General features: G+C 41.1%; 1 protein-coding gene across 1 annotated transcript in view; it reads right to left on the reverse strand.

Annotated features, from left to right (window-relative positions):
• Positions 1–22,340, reverse strand: part of XIRP2 (xin actin binding repeat containing 2) — a 263,015-nt gene that overhangs the window by 233,563 nt on the left and 7,112 nt on the right. The window lies entirely within an intron of this gene.

The raw sequence follows: 22,340 nt of genomic DNA on the forward strand, positions 1-22,340 counted from the left end.
TGGCTTTACCACGAATGAGCTACCATGCCTTTGTCCTCTAGTAAGGCTGGAGCTCAAGCCAGCACAGAATGAAGAGTGGTGAAGGATGCTGGGAACTATTGGGAAATATTGGTGCTTATACCTCCTAATATTTACTCATATATATGTTTATATACTATATAATCCTTTTTATATGATGTTGTGACAAAAATAAATAAAATAAATAAATAAATAAATAAACTGTAGTGTGGCTGTCATGCCCCAGCATATAACTTTTATATACTGTTGTTGGTCTCTAGCCCCATCTAGTGGCCGGAGAGACAAATATGCCCCAACATATAATCTTTATATACTGTTGTTGCTCTCTCGCCACATCTACTGGCCAGAGAGACAAATACCAAGTATATTGTTTGAAGCTGACCCAACCACTTTTACCCATCAGCCCGCATTCTCAAAACAAGTGCATGCTGGGAAGCCAGACTCCATTTCCTCTAGCATTTGGAGAAGAATCTATCTTAATCTGTGGCACATGGTCATCCAAGGACAAGTCCAGATCCCACACACAGAGCATCGCTGGTGAGATTTAAATTACTTGTATTTATTTATTGTTATTTTCAGCAGTAACTCAATACTGCCTATCTTGTATTTGGTTCTCACTGAATGTATTCCTATTTTCCCCAGTCTCACCATATCCTGTTCTTTCAATAAAGCATCCAGATCTACCTACATCAGTGATGGTAAATCTTTGATGTCCCTGCATGCTGTCCTGTATGCCGGAAGTGGCACACGAAACCATCTCGCAAGGTATGCGCGGCCCCACTGGCCTTCAAGCGCGGGGGAGCGCCAATACCCAGATGACCGACAGTCCATTGCGCATGCGTGAGCCAGCACCTGAACACCCAGATACCGGCATGGAAGCGTGCCCGATGAACAGCTGGCCATCGCGCATGCATGCAACCTCATCCCGGAAGGTCAGGTGCCGGCCTGCGCATGTGTGATGGAACACACCCACTCTTCTGGGTTCTGCCACTCCCGCGCGTGCGATGGCCAGCTGACCGGTGCACATGTGATCACAGGAATGCGGAATAGGAGCCGGCAAGGCCGCGCATTTTTTGCAGGATGGTTTTGCGTACCGCTTCCAGCACATGTGCCGTAGGTTAGCCGACACTGACCTACATGGTCTGTTTTATTGGAGGATAGGTGGATTTAGCTGCATGTCGAGCTGCAAACAGACTAACATGTAGTGAGGACAGACCAGCGGCAATCATCAGAGGATCAAAGATTCCTCAATCTTCTTTTCCAGCAGCACAGCAGGCAGGCAGGCAAGCAGTTCACAGGCACACAGTTCTGCTATAGAACCATATGCCTACACTGATTGTTCGAAGACCACGTGTGACCCCAGCAATGGTGCTTTCCCCTGGCATCTTCATGTTTCTTTTCCCCAAACCCCCAAACAGATGCCACCCAAGCTGTTTAAAAAGACTCACTTCTTGCTTAGATTAAAGGTTGGCATAGGCAGGTGAAGCAAAGCAGGAAAAAGAGATGGTATAATCCTTCTTGCTTCCTATTCAATCAGAGGGGTGCACTTTCCTAAATTCCGAGGGCTTTGCACAGTATGCTGAGGCCACCCACTATCTCAAAAGCAGGAAGGTAGAAATATGGTTTGAGAGAGGCATTAAACCCTCCTCCAAACCCCCAAAAAAGGAAAAGCAGTATGATACAAACCATGATTATAGCTTTGCCGTGGATTACCAGGCTTCCAAATTAAAAAGCAAAGGAAACTAGAAGAAAATCAAATGTTCACTTTCCTAAGGTACTTTTCAGAATCAAGTAATATTCTGAAAGTAACTTTTACTGAAAATGTTTACTGAAACAAAATTACTGAAAATTTACTGAAAAGGGAACAGGAACCCAAAGTATATTAAAGTAACATTAGAAGAATATTAAAATTATGCCAATATCTAGGTTGTGTGCCTTGAAATCCTCAAAGTGCCCTTAACATTTTATTCTTACAGAATATATATATATATATGTATATGTATTTGCATAATTGCTAAATACTGTATACTAATTTCTGGTCCTGTTTGGGGCAGGGTTTGTTAACTTCTCAGGGTAATGTTTTCCATTAGCCATCTGTTCACATTAAACAGTGGGCAAAGTGATTTACTCCAGGAAATCACGCCAACATGGCTTGAATGGACAAAATTAAAAGGAGCTAAATACATCGTTTAAAAAGAGATGGGGAATTCTAAAATGCTCTGTGTTTGGTATATTGTGTCAAAGAAGGATAGCATTTAATAAGCAATCATGATTACATTCGAGAATTGTGGTTATTGTTCTTTTCAATACTCCATTTAAATGAGCAGCGTATTATTCTGCTTCCCAAAGGCTCCCTGGACACTGCTGAAGTTCAAAATCATAGTCAGAAGCACCAATAGTGAGGGATATGAAGAGCTGCAGTTCAGTACTGGGGGGACAAACCTAAAAAGGTAGGTGGTCATTTTAAAAAATGGGCAAGGCCAACTAAATCATGAACAGGGGCACATAAATGTCCAATTGTTGTAAATTTAATCTTTGCATGGAATTAATTGCATGAAAAGGGATAGCAGTGAAAACAAAATATTCACGTATTGAAAAATGATGTGGTTTATATTTAGGGTGAACCCCACCATTGGTTGCCACTGGCAACAAAGGGAATCTCTCCAGGCTGCAAACAGGAAGATAATGGAAGGTTACTCACTCCTGAATCAGCTGTTTTCCTTCATCATTCCTTTATAGTCCAATTCCATTCTGAACAACAATAAACATCTGGCTGACTGTGTAACAAACCATAATAATTCACAAAACACAAGGACTTGCAAATAGAAGGGGAGCAACTCTGGCAAAAGAAAGCAATGATAGTAATAGGTGCCTTGGGTGCAATCCCAAAATAATTGAAACACCATCGGCATTGACAAATTCATCACCAGTCAATTGCGAAAGGCAGCTTTGCTCAGAACAGCTTACATCCTGTGATGATATCTCTAAGACCTTCGAATGACAACATCTGCCTGCCTCAGGCCCTTGGAAAGGACTCGATAGATGGATAAAAATACCACATATCTAGTCTAAATATCCTGGCTGACTGTGCGAATAATATGGTAATATATTCCTTTCCATCAGACTAAATTAAACAAACTACAAATGACTGAGGCCATATTTTACCCTAAGTTATAACTCGTGGCACAATAACCATAAGAAGAAGCATAATCACTGGCCTTATACCATGTGCTAAGTCAAGTTTTGGTCTTAATGTCATACATGAAGACAGCCTTTGTCATTACTGTATAAATATCTAAAACTTACCCTACGCTACGTTTGTTATTTAGTTCTACCACGCCCTATCTGAATTACCTGATAGGTGCTTATCTCCATCTTCTCATAGAGGTGATTGTAGGCAACTGTAGGAAGTGAAATTATGTAAAAAAATTACAGCACAGGTGTTATGCTATCATCACACAACCATTATAATTGGCCAATGACATCATGATTTCTGATGTACAGGCAGTCCTTGATATATAACCATTCGTTTAATGATCATTCAAAGTTACAATGACACTGAAAAAAGTCACCTATGACCAGTTTTCACACTTAAGACCATTACAGCATCCCCATTTGATCAAAATTCAGATGCTTGGTAACTGACATGTATTTATGTAACTGACATGTATTTATTGTGTGATCACCTTTTGCACCCTTCTGAGAAGCAAAGTCAATGGGGAAGCCAGATTCACTTAACAACCGTAGTACTAACTTAACTGCAGTGATTCATGTAATAATTGTGGCAAGAAATGTCACAAAATGGGTCAAAAATCACTTAACAGTTGTCTTGCTTAGCAACAGAAAGTTTGGGCTTCATTGTGGTCCTAAGTCAAGGACTACCAGTTGTTATGTCAATTGTGATGTTATATCAATTGAGTCATGACGTACCATTTAGAGCAAGTAAAAAAACCATAAATATTGTACTGTACCTCATTCGTGTCATGATGTAACTGACCCAAACTTCACAACTGGCATTATTTGTGCAATGACTTCATGGCATGTGATGTGTGTGTGGCTTTTACTAGATAACCATCTCTTCTTTGATTCATGGTTTATGTTAAGCAAAGTTATCTGGGCTTCATATTTTGTTTAAAGTGTGCAGTTTGATCTATAATGTACTCATACTTTCTCCCCAAGTGAAAAAAAAGGCCTTGCACAGGACAGAGATCATAATCTGGATGGGGAGAAACGGGCTCAAGCTCAATCCCTCCAAGACAGAGTGGCTGTGGATGCCGGCACCCCGGTACAGTCAGCTGAAGTGCGGCTGACTCTTGGGGGCGAGTCGTTGGCCCCAATGGAAAGGGTGCGCAACTTGGGCGTTCTCCTGGATGGACGGCTGTCCTTTGAAGACCATTTGACGGCCATCTCCAGGAGAGCTTTTTACCAGGTTTGCCTGGTTCGCCAGTTGCGCCCCTTCCTGGACCGGGATGCCCTGTGCACGGTCACTCATGCTCTCGTGACATCTCGCCTGGATTACTGCAATGCTCTCTACATGGGTCTTCCCTTGAGGAGCACCCAGAGGCTCCAGTTAGTCCAGAATGCGGCTGCGCGGGTGATAGAGATAGCCCCTCGTGGCTCCCATGTGACACCACTCCTGCGCAGACTACACTGGCTGCCTGTGGCCTTCCGGGTGCGCTTCAAGGTTTTGGTAACTATCTTCAAAGCGCTCCATGGCTTAGGGCTGGGCTACTTACGGGACCGTCTGCTGCCACCGATTGCCTCCCACCGACCTGTGCGCTCTCACAGGGAGGGACTCCTTAGGGTGCCGTCTGCCAGGCAGTGCCGACTGGCGACACCCAGGGGAAGGGCCTTCTCTGTGGGGCTCCCACCCTCTGGAATGAACTTCCCCCAGGACTCCGTCAACTTCCTGACCTTCGAACCTTCCGCCGCGAGCTTAAAACACATCTATTTATTTGTGCAGGACTGGACTAGAAGTTTAATTTTTAAATTTAATTTTAATGGGGTTTTATCATTTTAATTGTAATTTTAAATTTTGGCCTATTTAAATAAGTTTTTTAATTAGTGTTTTATCTTGTATTATATTTGTATTTTTATCGAGCTGTAAACCGCCCTGAGTCCTTCGGGAGATAGGGCGGTATAAAAATTTGATTAAATAAATAAATAAAATAAATAAATAATCTTTTAGTGTCCTAGCATTTATCTGTTTTTTTTCTGCAGTTGATTGCCTTTCAATCCAACAAGGCTCAAACAGCTTATCCATCTTCCCACTCCCCCAAAAAATTAAATATTAAAATAAAAAACCTTAACGAACAACAGTAAAACAAGACACGGTGCCCTAAGGAACAGCCCCGACATCCCAGCCCAGTGCAGCAGCAGCAATTTAGAAATTCAGCAGTTGTACAAATGAAAAGACAAAAGACCCAGCTAGAGTCATTTGCTAGGAGGTAATTGAAGATGCTGAGCTTCATTAAGCTCCCTCTGTAATATAATCCTCACCAGTTCTGATAATTGGAAAAACTGAGAAGCATTATATGAAAAGTCAAAATCATATATTTAAAAGCATTAAAACTGTGCTCTTGTGGGATCCACCATATTGGATGTGAACGTGAAGCAAGCTGTAATATCCATAAGCAAGAAACAGCCATCCAATTTTCATGCTAGGTTCTAACTCATGAAAAGTGTTAATGGGCCTTTTAAAAAATTGCTTATGGTCCTGGAATGCTAACCAAAGCTCAGGCCCTTGAATCAAAGTTGGAGGTTGCTGACAAGTCTGATTTCGATAGACATTAAAATGCTTTACAGTGAATGTCTTAATTTGCCAGCACAAGGCAGCTCAATTAATGGCAATTGCGAATGTTTCCTCTTCTTTTTATTTTCACTGTGCTGGCTTGTCAACGTTTCAACAGTCAATGTGCAAGATAAAAATGCTGGCAGGGTGATTAGGAGGAGAAGCCTTTTATTCCAGCAATATTCAGATGGAATAAAGTTAACACAAAGATCTTACAAAGAAGCAGTCTTTGTCATAAAAGTAGGCAATATTTTGCTGTCGCATACTACTGGATGTTTTAATAACTCATAAAATAGTTGAGTCACAGAATGTGAGTTAGAAGGGACTTTGAAGATTGTCTATTATCCCAGCCTTCTGCTTCATGCAAGAATCCGCTACTATAGCAAATACTACTACATTAATTCTCTCTGAATAACTTCCACATGGGAGAGTCTACTATCACCCAGGTAACCTGCTTATTGTTGAAAAACTCTTACCACTAGATTCCCTCCCATCCCCGAGTAGAACTAAAACCCACTTCCTTGTAATTTAACCCAATTGTTTCCTGTCCTACCTTCTATCCTACCAAGCCTGAGCAAGGCCATCTCCTGATGAAGACCGTGATCATGTCTTTCCACCATTTTCTCTGCTCAAGGCTAACCATAGGCAATTCCTCCAATTTTTTCTCCTTCCAGCCCTTTCATTAATTTAACAGCTTTCCTTTCCACATGGTTCAATTTGATCCCATTCTTCCAAAAGAGGGTGCCCGAAACTGGATACAATATTGTAGGTGAGCATCTGACTAATGAAGAATAGGAAACGATTGCTCTTGAACCCATATTTCCATTGATAAAGTCCACAATTGGATTTGCTTTTTTAATAGCTACATCACACCGTTGGCTTATATTCAACTTGGTGATCCATCAAGACACTGCGTATGGTCCTTTGTGGTACATATATGTACCACAGCCTAAGGACAACACCTCTGTCAGGATTCCAAGTAACACCCCCCAATGAGGGCAGGGACTTGAATTTTCCTTTGGGTGGGGAAAACCTGGAAGCTTTCAGATCCGGGTTTTCCCAGATGTGCCAATATGACATCTCTAATAAAATGGAACTTTGAGGAAACTCAAGCTTCGGAATTTTCTTTCGTTGGGGGCATTACTTGGAACCCTGACATTGACCCGAATCCCCGCTCCCAGTTTCCCACAGTAGTAAATGTGGCAGGCCTGAAGATCCAATCAAAAAGATGGCTTCCAGGCCTGACAACCTCAGTAATCCCAATCCGTATGTTGTAGCTGGCTCTTCTCTCTGAAAACAATTAGGGCCACAGATAAGGGGAGGGAAAGACAGAAGCCCTGTGATGTGACAGGCTTCAGGCTGTCAGTATTCAGACACAATGCTTTCTTTGCTGTATTAAGCAATAACACCACAACTGCCAAACCACACTCTGGGGCTGCGGCAAAATACCTTTCCACAAGTGCCATCTTCTTTACAAATGGCTGTTTGGAAGGCATGTCAGATGGAGCTCCAGATCACAAAGGCTTTAACAGTTTGCTCGACAATATGCGTTAGGCTACGTTTGGAAAAACCAAGCCGACAGGAGCCCCAACTGGGCACACTTTCCATTGTATGTACTGTACATTGTGCGCTGAACCTCTTGTTTTTGTAATGGGGAAAAGCTGGTGCGCTTTCACTAGTGCTTGCCTCCCTGGCCACTTTGCCTCTGGAAGAATAAATTTGGAAGACCGTTGATTACTGCCAGTGGAAAATATATTGGGGGCATATGGAAAAGCCTTCCTGCATTTTCTGCAAAGAAAGGCAACTCTGACTTTTAGAGTAGTAGAGTAGCCTCACCTCTACGAGGGAAAAAGTCAGAGTTGCCTCACCTCTACAAGGGAAAAAAATGACCAGAAAAGAATTATAAAACCAGATAACATGGAATATCAATTTATGTATCTTTTTCTGCAGGTACATGACACACTCGCCTCTGTTCACATGCATATACATACACATATTTTGTGTATACTGTACCTATCTGCCAGAAGCTGTTTAAAAGGAAATGGAACAATCTAGACAAAAAAAGCAACCGCAAATTAATAATTACTAATTAAAATTTGCATACTGTAAAACAAGGGACTCCATTGTGAAAATAGATCCTCATCTGCATGTACCAGCCACACCTTGCATCCCCATTTACAAACCATTCAAATATATTGAAGCACAGAAGTAAACTCCTGTGCATAAATTCTCTTTCCTCCTTCCAGAAGAAACAGAAAAAAGGAGAAGATTTTATGCAGATGTATGCATGTATAATCCGTACCCCAAAGAAAAGTAAGCATATGATGTTTATTTAAAATGAAAATACAGAGCGCTAGAAGCGTAAATATTATTGTGCTTACTTTTTGAGTGATCCACCAATGCTACACTCTGGAGTAGGGTTGTGTGGGGTTTTGTGTGTGTGTGTTTGTGTGTGTTTCCTTTATTGAAAGTTTTAGTACTTCACAACCCACAACTTCCAATAAGTCTGCCAGATAGGCAGCCCAAAGTAATCAAACAACCATGTAAGAACACAGACATGTCTACTCAAGCAATATCTTAATCATTCTCTTTTAACGACCCCATAATCCCTTGTAGGGTGGAGTCTGGGCAACTGAATGGAGCTGAGTGTTTACTGGCCGGATGCCCTTCCTGTCACTAATGTGGAGTTTTATTCAGCAGATACATTCAGTGTGCCCAGAGAGAGAAATATCTGCCTCTACCTAGGATTGAACTGACAGCCTCCTGATTGTGAGGCGAGAGCTCTACCTCTAGACCACTGCACCACTCTCAACCAATATCTTAATGTACTACAATTATTACTGTCTCTGATTCATAAATTAATTGTTTCCTAAGATACTTTGCATTTAGGATCTGCCTGTCATGGAAATAGGTCCACCTTTGCTATACCCTATAGTGCCATCAATTTTGTTTTAATTCTTATATTTTATTATCTTGCTTTAAGATACGTGGTTTTATTGTAGGTTTTATTTGTTTTTCTCAAAGGTCTTTTTATCGTTCTCTTTATCCATCACACTGGACTCCTTCTGGAAAACAGCACTATAAAAATAAGATAATGAAATAATAATCGTGCTTCCTGAATGTCATGCAAAGCATTGAATTATTGAGAGGCCCGAGGTGGGGAGGAGAGAGGGCCACCGCGTTTTTTTAAAATCATAGGATGTTTAAATTTTTTAATTAAAATTTAATTTTAATGATTTTTTTTTAAAAAAAATACCCATTGGATTCTTACCAGTGCAAAAATTGCCCCGTGCCATTTTAATGTACTCTAAAGAATGTTGAAAATCCATCAAGTTATAAAACTCTGTTTATTGGCACACATTACTTGGAGCAATAAGCATTTAAGGCCACTGAAAGAAAGTCAATTGCAGGAGTTGGTATGTGCGTATGTGTGTGTTTTCTGCTCACATAAAGAAAATGCAGTAGAAGCATTTTTTTCCTCCCATGGTAAATCACTAATGCATGAATCACTATAATGGGCCTTGCTGTTGCAACTTGCTTTCCACGCTGGCAAAGTAACTTTGAAAGGCCACGCAATGTCAGAACTATCCCCTCCTCGTTTTTCCTTTCCTTGATCAAACTAAGTAATTCCTTCCACTAATGGGACCCTGTGGAGCAGGAATGGACCAAGTCTTACTCAGGGAGGGAAGGATCCAGTGGTGAAATCTAAATTTCTTTCCTACCGGTTCGTGGGCGTGGCTTGGTGGTGGGGTCATGTGACTGGGTAGGCGTGGCTATGTGACTGGGGGATCAAAAGGCAGAAACTCACTAACAATGTCCTGCTGGAGCAGGGTTGGACTAGATGACCTCCAGGTTCCTTCCAGCCCTGGATTATCCTCTGAAGCTGCGTCTAGCTTCTTTCCTCTCATTTTTCCTCCCTCCCTCCCTCCCTCCCTTCTTCCTTCCTTCCTTCCTTCCTTCCTTCCTTCCTTTCTCTCTCTCTCTCACTCTCTCTCTCTCTCTCGCTCACAAATCCCCCACCCCCCATTTTTTGCCTAGCAGGCTTCAGCTTTTTTACCTTTTCAAAAAAGGTTTTAAAAGTAAAAAAAAAAGCCTTTGGCATCAGGCACTTCAGCCAGGATCATCAGGGCCTTGTTTTAACTCTTTAAAAGCACAAGAAGTTGTTAAAAAAATGCTTTTAAAAGTAAAAAAAAAAGCCTTTGGCATCAGGCACTTCAGCCAGGATCATCAGGGCCTTGTTTTAACTCTTTAAAAGCACAAGAAGTTGTTTAAAAAATGCTTTTAAAAGTAAAAAAAAAAGAGAGGCTCTGACGATCACGTGGCTCAGCTGGGGTGGGCATGGGGGGTGGGGTGCAGGGATTTTGGCTACCGGTTCTCTGAACCATCCGCCGCCATCACTACTGGATCGGGCGATCTGGTCCGAACCGGGAGCATTTCACCCCTGGAAGGATCTGCTCAGGAAGTCCTTTGTGCTCACATTCTTTGTAGCATGTGACTCTCACCGGAGCTCTTAGCATCTGCATTCTTTTTTGTAACAGAGGCTTAGTAAATGGCTATCTATCCACATCCCCTGATCAATGATGGCTTGAGCTTCTCAAAGCATGATGGCTGATAGGCTCACTACCTTCCATTAGAAACATCTTAATTTATATTCAGAGGGGAATTCAAGTTTATATATCTGGAAAATATGTTCAGAATTTTTTTGTTTTGTTTTGTCGATGGGGTTCTTCAATTCCAAGAATATCTGTACAGAAAAAATGCAGTTACCAATTAATGATGAGAGTTTGATCGTTCAGATCTGGAGTCATATCATGGTTACTTATTGTCAAGTACTAAACATTGGAAGCCAACAATTGGTGTTAATTGTCCAATTTGAGCAGTTTAGGAATATACATGTATAGTGCCTTTGGTTGAATGGGCAGTGTTATGCTCTAAAATATACTAATACTCTAGTATCTCTTGATACAATCATGTCAGAAAGTTATGGAATGGCATGTCTAATAAAAAAAAAGGATTCAGTCCTTTTTCTCATGCAAATTGACATTGTGGGGAAACACAGCTTTAAAAACTTGGGAGAAGATGCTGGAAGGGGGGATATTGACTTTGGACTATGGATATTTATTATTTATTTATTTATTTGATTTTTATACCGCCCTTCTCTCAAAGGACTCAGGGCGGTTCACAGCCATAATAAAAGATAGACAATATACAAATAAAATAAAGATTAAAAAACTTATTATATAATTGGCTAAAATTTAAAACAATATACCATTAAAATTAAACTCTCTAAAACTTATAAAATTATAAAATTTAAAATTACGAAGCCAGTCCCGCGCGAATAAACAAATAGGTCTTCAGCTCGCGGCGGAAGGTCCGAAGGTCAGGCAGTTGACGTAATCCAGGGGGAAGTTCGTTCCAGAGGGTAGGAGCCCCCACAGGAGGATAGATGAGGACGATGAATTTTGAACATAATCTAGGTTAAGAATAAATACTTTATCATCTACTATATTAGATGTTACCTAATGGCAATGTTTACAAAACAGAGGAATTGCACTTCCATATTTTATGTCTTTTTGGAAAGTCCCATCAAAATATTTTGTAGGTACAAACTTCATCTGCAAGGTGAAAGTGGAAGAAATACAGAAAGAATATATTCAGAGAAAAATATTTCTGTTATAGCATAGAATTGAATAGAATTCTTTATTGGCCAAGTATGATTGGACACACAAGGAATTGGTCTTTGGTGCATATGCTCTCAGTGTACATAAAAAGACAAGATACATTAGTCAAGAATCAATACAAGTACAAATAAGCAAATAGCAGCCATTATTCCCAACTTTGGCTTGCCAGCTGAACGTACTTACTGTATTTTTCAGAGTATAAGACACACCTTAGTTTCTGGGAGGAATATAAGAAAAAAGCTGACTGGGGGTGGGTTGGCCTCTCACAATACCACCAATCAGCTGTTCTCAGAGGTGAACTTTAGCAACAAGTTCATTGGTTGTGAACTCTGCGCCTTGCTTTTTTTCAGCCTCTGAAATCTCCGTTTCAGAGGCTTTTTTTCAGCCTTTCAAATGGAGGTTTCAGAGGCTGAAACGGAGGCTTTTTTTTTCCAGCCTCTCAAATGGATTTTTCAGCCTCTGAAATCTGTTTTAGAGACTGGGCAGGGCTACATTCGGTGTATAAGACACACCCAAATTTTCACCCTCTTTTGGGGGTTATACTCTAAAAAATACAGTAAGTGTTCCAATCTTACAGTGCTAGACCATGTCAAAGCTATATTCGGATACTCCTCAACTTACAACCACTTACACCTTTCAAAGTTACAACGGCATTGAAAAAGTGACTTGTGACTGTTCCTCACACTTAAGAATGCCAAGCAACCAAATTTAAACATGATGGTTGTATAATCGGGCATGACTCTCTTAACAACTGCCTTGCTTAGCAACAGAAATTCTGGTCCCAATTGTGGTTATAAGTCGAAGACTACTTGTATGTTCCATCTTTCTTCCTGTAGTGAGCCAGCATTCTAGAACTGGAGAAGAGTCTAAGTCCCTACATTTTAGAATAAGGCGTATTGTTATTTCATTAAGTATTATACAAATTATTGCTTTCTTCTGACAAGGTCATCTTCCCAGATGGTTTATTGTGCAATTCACTTCAGGCCAAAAGTGGCAATGAGTAATAATAAAAAAATGATTTCTACCTTTCCTACCTCTGATTCTAGCCTCATGCAGAAATGGAGATGCAAATATTTATCTCTATATTGTATCTGGTTCAAAACATGAATAGCAGGTATTTGGCAATTTCTTAATTCCTTAATTCCTATTACCAGGCATCGGTTGTCACATTAATCCGGTCGTAAATCTAATTGTAAGCCAGGTTTTACCTTCCTCACATATATTCACATTTTTGAATACTTGAAAAATACTCACTTATTGGGAGATGGGCATAAAGTAAATAGGATGGATGGATGGAAGGATGGATGAATGGATGGATGGAACTCCAAATCTCTAAAATTCTGTTCTAAAAGTTAGTTGCCTGTATCTGGGAAAGGTAACCAGTCATATGATGATGTTGTTTGCACTTTTCTGGGAAAGCTTGACTCAAAAGTCATCATCTTCTTTTAACAACCCCATAATCCCTTGAGTCTGGGCAATTGAATGGAGCTAGCTGAGTGCTTTAATGGCCGGATGCCCTTCCTGTCACCAATGTGGAGTTTTGTTCAGCAGATATATTCTCATTGTGCCCAGAGAGAGAAATATCTGCCTCTACCTAGGATCGAACTCACAGCCTCCTGACAGCCTCCTGATTGTGAGGCAAGTGCTCCACCCCAAGGCCACTGCACCGCTCCACCAAAGCTTGACTCAACAGTGCAACTATTAAATTCATGAAACATGGCAGGCTTGCTTTATTTTCCCCTCCAGGTTTCCTGCTAATTTCCCAACCATGACATGAATATATATTTTTTTTTCCTTTTGCAGAAAGGATAAACAACGTAGACTACAATGCAGGAGAATCCAGCAGGGGGTATTAAACAGTCAAAGTGACAAGCCATGGCTGCCTATTCAAAGCCTTCCCTTTTTGTATGCATCACCTATCGAAAAAAGGCTGAGCCTTTGATCCCATGATCCTTTCCACCACCTTGATACTCACTCGTGCCCACCACAACTGCCATTCTGTGAATTGTTACCTTGAGCAATGTTTTGTGATTGGAACGTTATCTCTAAACTGGCTTCTTTGAAAATGCAGCGAGCAGTACTGCATTTGTCAGAACTGACCTTCTCTTTTAAACAAAATCTAAGCTGAAGGAGAACATGTATTATACATCTTCTGCAGTGACTCTTGTACAAATCATACCAGATTTCTTATTACAGTGCTTGAAAATTATTTTACAGGATTAGATTATAGCATGCTAAAATAGCACACTTGCATGCATTTATGTTGTAAATATAGAGAGTGTGTTTGCATAAATACGCAGACAGAAAACAAACACACATATACTTGATGAAAGCCAGAATTGTCTATATGATAGGTGGAAAAGGAAAGGATCTGGAAGCTCTAGTAATGAGAGCAGCATGTGGCGGCATCCAAAAAAGTCAATGCAATCCTAAATTGCATTAACAGAGGGATTCCATCAAGATCACATGAGGCATTAATATTACCCTATAAAGCCTTAGTAAGACCACATCTAGAATACTGCATCCCGTTTTAATAATAATAATAATAATAATAATAATATTTTAATTTGTATACCGCCCTTCTCCCGAAGGACTCAGGGCGGTGAACAGGCAGATAAAATATAAATACACACAATAATTTAAAACAACCCTTAAAAAACTGATTTAAATGCCCAAAACGTTAAAAACATACTCCCCTATAAAATAACACAATTTTAAAAACCCATCTAATAAAAATAAAAATCAGGCTAGTCCAGCCATATGAAATAAATAAGTTTTAAGTTCGCGGCGAAAGGTCTTAAGGTCAGGTAATTGTCGGAGTCCGAGGGGAAGTTCGTTCCAGGGTGGAGCTCCCACAGAGAAGCCCTCCCCTGGGGGCCGCCAGTCGACACTGTTTGGCTGACGGCACCCTGAGGAGTCCCTCTCTGTGGGAGCGTACCGGACGATGGGAGATAGAAGCCGGCAGTAGACGGTCCCGTAGATAGCCCGGTCCTAAGCCATGGAGCGCTTTAAAGGTGGTAACCAATACCTTGAAGCGCACCCGGAAAACCACAGGTAGCCAGTGCAGTCTGCGCAAGATAGGTGTTATGTGGGAGCTCCGAGACGCTCCCTCAATAACCCGCGCAGCCGCATTCTGAACTAGCTGAAGTCTCCGGGTGCTCTTCAAGGGGAGCCCCATGTAGAGAGCATTGCATTTTGGTCACCATACTATAAAAAAGATGTTGAGACTCTAGAAAGAATGCAGAGAAGAGCAACAAAGATGATTAGGGGACTGGAAGCTAAAACATATGAAGAACGGTTGCAGGAACTGAGCATGGCTAGTCTTGTGAAGAGAAGGACCAGGGATGACATGATAGCAGCCTTCCAATATTTGACAGGCTGCCACAGAGAGGAGGGATCAAGCTATTTACCAAAACACCTGAAGGCCAGACAGGGAATAATGGATGGAAACTAGTCAAGAAAAGATACAACTTAGAAATAAGGAGAAATTTTCTGACAGTGAGAACAATCAACCAATGGAACACCTTGCCTTCAGAGATTTTGGAAGCTTCATCACTGGAAGATTTCAAGAAGAGACTGGATTGCCATTTGTCAGAAACGGTATAAGGTCTCCTGCTTGAGCAGGGGGTTGGATTAGATGACCTACATGGTCTCTTCCAACTCTGTTATTCTATTCTATTCTAAAGTCAAATAGCACAACAACAACAAGAAGAAGGGTAAAGACAATGTTCTGTTTATAAACCGATTACTTTTTAAGTAGCTGTTTGTAAGTTCATTTTGTTCGCAAGTCCATCAAACACAAAAAACATGCACAATAATCCTTGCACCGAACAGAAGTGAGCCCCTCAGCTTCTTCTCACCCTTTCCTTCCAGGGAGCCTGGCTTTGGGTCCAGAGAACCTCACTGGCACTGTTTCCCTATGGCTTCAGCCACCAGCTCTGGGATGGACCAGTTGACCCAAAAGCCATTGGAACCCTCATCGGGGAAGGGCAGTTAGCAAGGCAACCAGGCCCTGCTATCCTGTGTGACTTGTGGGCAGGGGGGTGAGATGCACCCTGGCTGGTCTAAACCCTATGAGCAGCAGTGAACAGTCCTGCACTGCTCAATTGTCCATGGAGATAAGTGTGGGACATCTTATAAGAAGTCCCAGCTCCCTTGAGAAGCTCATACTACTGTTAAAGTTGGAAGGAAAGGAAAGAAGAGGATGTCAAGCAGCAAGGTTATATATATATTAACTTTAAAAAGACCAGAACTATCGCCAAAACTGAACACTTTAACAACAGAATAATCAGAGAAGCCATCGAGATAGAAAAACGCCCACACAGCATGAACAAACGAGATGATACCTCCCGCCTACCAGCCATTTGGAAACCCGCCCTTATTGACAAACGAGTCCTTAACACGAGGAATGACACCAGACCCACACTCACGAGGTCCACACAGGATGTCACCACCACACATCCACCCAGAAAGCAGACCCAAACCCACACTGATCAGGAAGCACGACCAAGGACCAGAAGCCAGACCGCAGCTGCAACATTAGCCATTTCAAACCCCTCCAATCCATACATGCAGCAGACTGACACCCACTATGAAGATGTAGCACGACCACAAAGCCAAACAACAGCTATGCAGCTCACCAGCTCAAATCCCCCTGCAACACAGACTAAACTGAGCACAACCAAGCCCCCACCCAAACAGGACACACCCCCAGCCAATCAGAGCACAAAAAAAACACCATCCAATCAGAGCATAGCCAAGCTCCCACCCAATCAGTTCAAGCCCCCACTAGCAGTTAAAAGGAAAGAAGAGGATGTCAAGCAGCAAGGTTATATATATATTGACTTTAAAAAGACCAGAACTATCGCCAAAACTGAACACTTTAACAACAGAATAATCAGAGAAGCCATCGAGATAGAAAAACGCCCACACAGCATGAACAAACGAGATGATACCTCCCGCCTACCAGCCATTTGGAAACCCGCCCTTATTGACAAACGAGTCCTTAACACGAGGAATGACACCAGACCCACACTCACGAGGTCCACACAGGATGTCACCACCACACATCCACCCAGAAAGCAGACCCAAACCCACACTGATCAGGAAGCACGACCAAGGACCAGAAGCCAGACCGCAGCTGCAACATTAGCCATTTCAAACCCCTCCAATCCATACATGCAGCAGACTGACACCCACTATGAAGATGTAGCACGACCACAAAGCCAAACAACAGCTATGCAGCTCACCAGCTCAAGTCCCTCTGCAACACAGACTAAACTGAGCACAACCAAGCCCCCACCCAAACAGGACACACCCCCAGCCAATCAGAGTACAGCCAAGCTCCCACCCAATCAGTTCAAACCCCACTAAAATCCAAGACAGAGAACAAGAAAGCGGCACAGCCCTCCTCCCATATATAAAAGGCACCACAGACAGAATCAGCAAGATCCTCCACAAACACAACATCAAGACAGCATTCTGCACAAACAGAAAAATATCCACCATCCTAAGAAACCCCAAAGACAAAATTGAGTTAGAAAATCAAGGGTATATGAAATCCCATGCACCGCCTGCCCCACCACATACATTGGACAAACCAACAGAAGAATAAGTACGCATTGAAGAACACAAGAACTCATTCAAAAGAGGAACCAACTTCTTCCCTGGTCCAACACTTTAAAGTCACAGGACATGATATTGACTTTAAAAGACCAGAACTATCGCCAAAACTGAACACTTTAACAACAGAATAATCAGAGAAGCCATCGAGATAGAAAACGCCCACACAGCATGAACAAACGAGATGATACCTCCCGCCTACCAGCCATTTGGAAACCCGCCTTATTGACAAACGAGTCCCTAACACGAGGAATGACACCAGACCCACACTCACAAGGTCCACAGGATGTCACCACCGCACATCCACCCAGAAAGCAGACCCAAACCCACACTGATCATGAAGCACGACCAAGGACCAGAAGCCAGACCGCAGCTGCAACATTAGCCATTTCAAACCCCTCCAATTCATTCATGCAGCAGACTGACACCCACTATGAAGATGTAGCACGACCACAAAGCCAAACAACAGCTATGCAGCTCACCAGCTCAAATCCCCTGCAGCACAGACTAGATTGAGCACAACCAAGCCCCCACCAACACAGGACACACCCCAGCCAATCAGAGCACAGAAAACCCCATCCAATCAGAGCACAGCCAAGCTCCCACCCAATCAGTTCAAACCCCACTAGCAGTTAAAAGGAAGAAACAGCTGCGATCACACATTGCTCCCAGAAGCACAAGCTGAAGCCTGAAGATGACGAATGAGACTTATCGACGTCGCCAAGACACTTCCAATTTTACGGGAAAACCCGAACAACCAAGACCTATATATATATATATATATATATATATATATATATATATATATATATATATATATATATATATATATATGCCGCTACCTTGATATTGATCTTTCTAAGCCCAGAGAACTCCAACTAAAAGTATATCCAATATAAAAAAAACACCTGAACAATTATTATCTCAAGAAATCCTCAAGAGATTGTCTAGATACATCAGCGAAAGGCACATTGTTGGAAGACCTGAAAGATCAAACCGGGGACAGATATCATAGAGAGAATTTATCAATGCAGTTGCTAAGATCTGATGACGCATAATCCATCAATCTATTGTACAGGAGTCTTTTTTTTTTTTAACATGTTACATTGTGTTCACAGATTAATACAGTGGTCAGCAACTTAAAAATCCTGGTCCCATGCAATTATTTACAAAGCATAACATCTCCAAAGTCACTGCATACTATCATTGTCAAAGAAGTAAGAAAACGTTGAAAAATTACACGTCACCATTTGTTATATTATAGTTTTATTTATTTAATAATTTAAGGTTATGAAAGAACTATACACCACATATATAGTGATATCCTAACAAAAAAAAAACAGTTCCATTTTGGTTTCTTCTTTCTTTTTTTTAAAAAAAGTCGGTACATTAAGGTTGTACAACAGAACAGATTTTAAAACAGAAAAGTTCTGTTGCTATTTTCAGCCTCATTAACTGCAATTATGCCACTGAAATTAGAGAATATCTAACCAACCCATCCTTATAATAAAGGAGGGGAAATGTAGGACAGCCAAAAAGTCCCTATTTCTGCAAATGTTGTTTCTTTTTTTTTTAATCCTGTTGCAGGACACGCTTGAAAAAAGACAAGAAAAGTTTCCCAGATCAGTTCTATATTTCGAAATCGTTCCCACTGGTGACTTAAAATTGGAGCACACAAAGTCCAGTAGGGCACAGAAATTGTAAGAGCAGAAGAGAAGGCATATATCTGAAAAATGGACCAGTGAGGGAGAAAATATAGAGGGATGTTTCCTACGATGGCCAAATGATTCAGATATTATAGCACTGAAAAGAAAAGAAAAAAAAGTCCTGGCACCCAAGCCAGTTTTAGGTATCCTGGTACATTTGTATCCTCCAGCACTAAATGTTTTAAGCACCAGGAAGCGGGGATGGGATGAAACCACTTGAGTGCATTTCATGCAAATGCTGCAGAAAATAATGCGTTTGAACAGCCTAGCCAGACTTACAACCTCTCAATTCATTTCATGCAGCCATAAACCTGTATGCTGCATTACAGGTTTGCCAAGAAAACCTCATCAGTATCTATTTCACATTAATAAAGTTCTGCAAATAGACCCAGTGAACTATGAACCAAAGAGAAAACAAGACGATCTGGTGGTCTTAGCGTTTCTTAGAATGCCAGAGAACTAGAGAATTAGAGCTATAATAAAAGACTGTGAGGCTTTCCCATTTTTATAATCCTTGCAGCTTGACTATCTGCATGATTAGTCAGATGGAAAGTTCTGGGATTTATTCCCAGGTGGTTATGGATGGGACCTGCAGCTTCCAATTAATTAGTTGAACTCAGTGTGTCACAAAAAAATCCAAATTAATCCCGTTATGATGGGATGCCATAAATTTAATTCTTCCACTCAAGCAGATGTAGCTGCCTCTGGAAAATGTCAGAAAGCATTCTTGTCTAACAGGAACTCTCCATGGGCTTTTGTTTCACTCTTGCCTGGCTCTTGATTAGTCAAATGAACTTGATTAGTCAAATGAATTGAAAACTTATTTGTTTACCCAAGCGGGACTGGCTTGATTTTTAAATTTTTAAATTTTTGATTTTTAATAATTTTATTGGGGTATTTTAGTATCGGTCAATTTGACGGTTTTAATTCGGCCATTTATTGAATATGTATTTTAATTGCTATTTTAATTTTGTATATTTAATTATTTTAATCTTGGCTGTACACCGCCCTGAGTCCTTCGGGAGAAGGGCGGTATAAAAATGTAAATAAACAAACAAATAAACAATAAACAAACTTCCTAGGCGTTAAGTTTGGCTGCTAAGTCAATGTCTCTTCCATAAATGTTCATTAAAAAGGTGACACCGAAGCCAAACTTAGTAATTGCTCACTCCAGAAAAATAAAAGATCAAGAATGAATAAACTTCTTCAGAGTTTCCACTTTTGGGAAAAGCATGCTTAGGAATCAAGAATGTATAAAGAGCAGTGATAAATGGCTCCCATTATGGTCTATCAGCAAAACCGCATCTGAAAATCTCTTCTGTGAAGCGCAGCTAACAAGTTAACAAAATTGGAAGTATCTTTTATTATACGTGGGCATTGACCCACTGAGGGGCATCCACTATTCATAATGAATCTAGGATAAACAGTGGCAATGCCTGATAGATAGTATCCTTTGTCAATGAAAAAAAGACTTCGGGGACAGCATGAATTCAATGTTTAAGCCCTATTTTCCAATTACTACAAATATTCAGGGGGGGTGGGAATTGAACAGCATTTCTCTAACTCAGCTACGGTTGATCTGAATCTCCCAAGCCAGGACAGATTTTTGGAGGTTGTTGGTTTTTTTTAAAAAAAAAAAAAAGCTCAAAATTACTAACGGAGAAAACAAATTCATCGTTCTGGGGGATGAGGAGATTAAGGAAAATGTATTAATGATTCACCTTTCAGTTTTGGCTTCTTGGCTCCCAATGAAATGTGCAAATCAAGCCATTTGCGAATGGGGCTGATTCTTGCAGCAGCAGCAATCATCTGAATAATCTTTATTTATTCAAAATCATTTAAATGAAGTGGCCACAAGTTTGCCAATTTTCAATCACATGGGAGTAACGGATCCCAGATTTGGGGGGCATATTTTAAACTAGCCGATTTGAAGTGCATCTGTTCGAAAATTGTTGCCCTGTTATGTATCATATGAAGGCTGAAACAGAAACAGAATTGAGCATCAGAGCAGAGTTATTTAACGTGACTTCTGTCAATAGCCCAAGTTAGTAACATATATTCTGACCCTCTGTGTTCAAAAGGTAATCCAGCCCACATTTAGCTTTTAAATGAATGCAACTATGCAGTGGAGAGGCAAGAGAGCTTCACAGAGTTTAACTGGAACCAGCATTCACATAACCATGTGAAGAATTAGAATCCTGGAGATAATTTTACTTGTCACACAGGTTGATAGGCAGCCAGGAAGGAAAAAGAGAGGAATGAGCAACTAGTCCACATCCCAAGAGGATAGATTTTGGAAAACCAGACTGCTTGACTGCCTAAGTACCTACCTAAGTGGTAGCCTTGTTGATCATCTGCATGTTAATCAGCTCAAGAAAAGATTGTGGCAAACATTGGTGTACTGAGGATCCCTATTTAACATCTGCAAGGAGGTCAGAGGTCAGAGAAGGACAAGGATCACAACCTCCTGAGAATCTTGCTTGCTATGCATTTCTGATTGTCCAGTCCAGTGGTAGTCAACCTGGTCCCTACAGCCCACTAGTGGGCGTTCCAGCTTTCATGGCGGGCGGTAGGGGTTTTGTCCGATACTGAAGCACTTTCCTTTTTTTTTTTAATTTAATTGACTTTTTAAAAAAATTTCATAGCATTATTTAAAAACATTTTCATTAGGTTTTCATAAAATTCCCCATGACAATTTAAATTTCTGAAAATATACTATTTGTATCGCCCGCACATAAGTTTAGTTCACGTTACGTAAGTGAAACTAAATGGTGTTATAGTGCGACCGCAAACAAAAGAGCCTCGTCCCAGAATAGCTCGCGCATCTCCCCCCACACCACCCAGCTGTAACAGATAAGCAGAGCTGGTAGCCGGTGCCCCCCCCAACCCAATCCATGATGTGCAAGAGGCATGCACAGAGGATGAACCACGGCGCATTACTGTGGAACTGGTGGGGGTTTAGAAAATTTTACTACTAACAGAGATACAAAAGTGGGCGGTAGGTATAAAAAGGTTGACTATCCCTGGTCCAGTCCCTGGAAGAATGCACCAAGGGCTAATCATCCTTTCATTGCTTTCTCTCACTTCCTCTCAGATTCTGAATTAACAGATAGATTCATGGAATCATAAACCTCCACTGGCTAATGATCCATCTTAGAGTTAGAACCAAACATCTATATAAGAGTTGAATGGGAGAAGGGAGAATGTTGGACTTGGATTAGGAAGGCTCTTTGTTGAGTTCCCCTTTATCCATAAAAATTCACTGAGAGATGCTGTAAAATATTGGCAGATATGAGAGAAGATATTTGAATGAAAGGCACTTGGAAGCAGTAAAAGAGCAGAGGGTGGGGTTAACGCCTTCCCACTCAGTCACTTTTTTCCAGTGAAAAAGTATCTGAGTACCAAAGGTGCCTTTTCAGGAGGCAACTGGACTTTCTTGTTTTTTTCTTTTGAAGATGTTTCGCTTCTCATCCAAGAAGCTTCTTCAGCTCTGACAGGATGGTGGGGAACGGAAGGATTTAT

The sequence above is a fragment of the Ahaetulla prasina genome, chromosome 1 (assembly GCF_028640845.1).
Source record: "Ahaetulla prasina isolate Xishuangbanna chromosome 1, ASM2864084v1, whole genome shotgun sequence".
Lineage (NCBI taxonomy): Eukaryota > Metazoa > Chordata > Lepidosauria > Squamata > Colubridae > Ahaetulla > Ahaetulla prasina.